The following is a 3,950-nucleotide window of genomic DNA, read 5'->3' on the forward strand; positions in this document are numbered from 1 at the left end:
ACGTGAGGTGAGCCCAGCGTCCTCCTATGCCGCCATCTTCCTCTCCTTCCTTTTTTTTTTTAACTTTTAAGAGAGAGAGAGAGAGAGAGCACATGTACGAGTGGGAGAGAGGAACCGGGGGCAGGGAGGGAGAGAGAGAGAGAGAGAGAGAGAGAGAGAGAGAGAGAGAGAGAGAGAAGCTCAAGCAGGTTCCACACTAAGCTCAGAGGAGGTATGTATGTATGCATGTATGTATGTACGCATGTATGTATTTAGAGAAAGAGAGAGAGCATGCGGGTGGGGTGAGGGGGCAGAGGGAGAAAGAGAATCTCAAGCAGGCTCCACGTTGTCAGCGTGGAATCCCTCTCGGGGCTCAATCTCATGACCCTGGGATCATGGCCCCAGCCAAAATCAAGGCTTCGGCACTTAACCCACTGAGCCACCCAGGCGCCCGAAGAAATGTTTTAAATATAAAGATAAGTTAGAGGGTGCCTGGGTGGCTCAGTGGGTTAAGTGATATTGAGCCCCACTGACAACGTGCCTGCTTGAGATTCTGCTTGAGAGCCTGCTTGAGATTCTCTCTCTCCCCCTGTCCCTTCACCAGCTTGCATGTGCTCTTTCTCAAAGTAAATAAATAAACTTAAAAAAAAAAAACATTGTTTATAAATGACATAAAGATGCATTTTATTTTATTCTACCAAAGACTTGAGAAGACCCCTTTGCAAATTTCTGGAGCTTTTTCTCTGCACAACTTCCTTCTCACTGGTACTCTGTTTTGCATATTCTAGACACTTTGGTCTCCAAGATCGTAATTCAGACTCCTCAATTAAGCAAGAGCATTGGGCTGTGCCTGATTTCCTTTTTCTCGTGTCACAATTCTGAAATTGCCTCTGGGCAGGTTTCAACTCATCCCCCCCCCCCCCCCCGCACCCCACGCTTCTCTCAAGTATCACACTCCTGTGCTGCCTGTTGTCCAGTATTTTGAAGATAGTTGTTTCATATCTTTTGTCCAGTTTGGAGTCAAGCTACTTTTTCATGAGCAAAAACTAAGATCTATAGTATAGGTGATTTGTAGGAGCCAAATGCAATGCTTGAACATGATATTTAAATTTATTATTTCTTTCGAATCTAAGTATCATATTATGAGTTGTGTTGACAAACAGTACGAAGATTGCTCACATAAGAAATTAACAAAATGATCTAAACTCTACCCTGATTCAAAAAGTATTATCTAACTTGAGTGCATTACTTACCTCGACTCTTAGCTTGTTGGGGGCTGTAACTGGGACCTGGTATCTGCTCTTGTCGCCTGAACCTGCTAACCCGTAGCCACTATGCATGACTAGATTTCCATCGACATTGGTCAGGCTGGTGTCCAGATTGGTAATGCCTGCTGGTAGCTCTATTGCCTGGAACAGAGCATCCAACTCAATGGCCAGATGCTAAGTGACAAGACCATTGTGGGGAGGAGGAGATGACTCCTTTAACATTTCTTCAGTGAGACAGGTGCTGGAAAGCACGTGCCCAGGGCAGTGTTTGTAGACCTGGAACCCACAGTCATTGATGAAGTTTGCACTGGCACCTCCCACCAGGTTTTCCACCCAAAGTAGCTCATCACAGGTAAGGATAATGCTGCCTATAGCTACACCCAAGGGAACTACACCACTGACAAGGAGAACATTGACCTTGTCTTGGACCGAATTGGGAAATTAGCTGGCCAGTGCCCAGGTCTTCAAGGCTTCTTGGTTTTCCACAGCTTTGGAGGGGGAACTGGCTCTGGGTTCATCTCCCTGATAATGGAACATCTGTTTGTCAATTATGGAAAGAAATTCAAGCTGGATTTCCCCATTTACCCAGCCCCTGAATTTTCCATAGCTGTAGTTGAGCCCTATAACTCCATTCTCACTACTCATACCACCCTGGAGTACTCTGATTGTGCCTTCATGGTAGACAATGAGGCCGTGTATGACATCTGCCATAGAAAGTGCAATATTGAACACCCAGCCTACACTAACTTCATTGCCTTATTAGCCAGAGTGTGTTTCCATCACTGCTTCCCTCAGATTAGATGGAGCCCTGAATGTTGATCTGACAACATTCCAGACCAACCTGGTGCCCTATCCTCGCATCCACTTCCCCTACCCACAAATACTCCTGTCATCTCTGCTGAGAAAGCCTACAATGAACAGTTTTCTGTAGAAGAGATCAACAATGCATGCTTCGAACCAGCCAACCAGGTGAAATGTGCCCTTTGGCATGGTAACTACATGGCTTTCTGCCTGTTGTACCATGGCAATGTGTTCCCAAAGGTGTCAATGCTGCCATTGCCACCATCAAGACCAAGCATTCCATCCGGTTTGTGGGCTGGTGCAGCACTGGCTTCCAAGTTGGCATTAATTACCAGCCTGTGGTACCTGGTGGAGACCTGGCCAAAGTACAGAGAGCTGTGTGCACGCTGAGCAACACCAGAGCCATTGCTGAGGTCTGATCTTGTCCAGACCACAAGTTTGACCTGATGTATGCCAAGCGTGCTTTTGTTCAGTGGTATACAGGTGAGAGTATGAAGGAAGGAGAGTTTTCTGAGACCTGTGAGGACACTGCTGCCCCTGAGAAGGATTATGAAGTGGGTGTGGATTTTGTTGAAGGAGAGAGTGAAGAAGAAGGGGAGGAACATTAATTACCATTCCTTTCAGCCCTGAAGCATGTCCCACTCAGAACTTCAGCTTCCACATTAGCTGAAAGCTTTCTGGTTAGATTGTCTTCACTTTTCACTGAGATCATGTCTTACTTTTCCTTGTGTACCTGTAAGATTTGTCCATCATACCTCAAAGTAAGAAAGAAAGAAAAAAAAAGTGTGTTATTTCATTTGGCCATACTGTCAATAGAACACAAATAATGTAAAATCTTGATTGTTATAAGGCACTTAGTAATTTTTCTGAAAAGGCAGGAAAATAAATTATGTGTAATATATAATAACTTATCATTTAGGTGTATCTTTATTTTATTACTGATATGAATATCCCTGGCCCATCAATAGACCAACCCAGACACGTGCAATAATTAAATCTAGTTGTCTTTGAAATTTTGCCAAGTTTCAATAACATTATAACAATCATTTTATAGATTTGATTTTTTTTTAATTAAAAAAAATTTTTTTACATTTATGTATTTTTTTTAGGGAGTGGGACAGAGTGGGACAGAGGGAGTGGGACAGAGGGGAGGGGCAGAGAGAGAAGGACACACAGAATCTGAAGCAGCCTCCAGGCTCTGAGCAAGCGTTCAGCACAGAACCCGATGCAGGGCTCGAACCCACGAACCATGAGACCATGCATGACCTGAGCTGAAGTCAGATGCTCAACCGACTGAGCTACCCAGGCGCCCCTATGGATTAGATTTTTGTTACAAAGGTATATTTTTCAAGGTGAAGACAAAACACATTTTATTTAATACTTCATTAACTTGACATTTAGGCATGTGGTATGTAGGCCTCTATTCTCTTTCCTCAGTCCTGCTGATGGTAGTGGTGGGCCTGTGGGAGAAGCAACCAAATTAAAAAAGTTAGGTATCAGGGGCGCCTGGGTGGCTTAAGCCAGATGGTTAAGCATCTGACCTGGGCTCGGGTCAGCTCAGGTCGATTCTGGTCACCTCAGGTTGGTTCTGGTCACCTCAGGTCGGCTCAGGTCACCTCAGGTCATGGTGTCATGGTTTGTGGGCTCGAGCCCCACATCGGGCTCTTTGCTGTCAGTGCAGAGCCAGCTTCGGATCCTCTGTTTCCTTTTCTCTCTGCCCCTCCCCTGCTCACACTCTCCCTCTCTCTCTCAAAAATAAAATAAGCAAAAAAGTCTTTAAAAAGAAAGTTAGGTGTCATATAGATGATTTGGTTTATCTGAGAAAGCTGAATCCAAGGCCAGTTGTGGGAAGGGCAATAAGCAACCATATTTCCACTGTAGCGTCTGCAAAAATCCCGTCAT

The 3,950-nt window shown here is 44.8% G+C and overlaps 1 pseudogene; it reads left to right on the forward strand.

Annotated features, from left to right (window-relative positions):
• The first annotated feature begins 1,267 nt into the window (after positions 1 to 1,267).
• Positions 1,268 to 2,721, forward strand: LOC112859023 (tubulin alpha chain-like; annotated as a pseudogene).
• Positions 2,722 to 3,950: the final 1,229 nt, after the last annotated feature.

Source organism: Puma concolor, chromosome B1, assembly GCF_028749965.1.
Source record: "Puma concolor isolate L17-30 chromosome B1, mPumCon1.1.hap2, whole genome shotgun sequence".
NCBI lineage: Eukaryota > Metazoa > Chordata > Mammalia > Carnivora > Felidae > Puma > Puma concolor.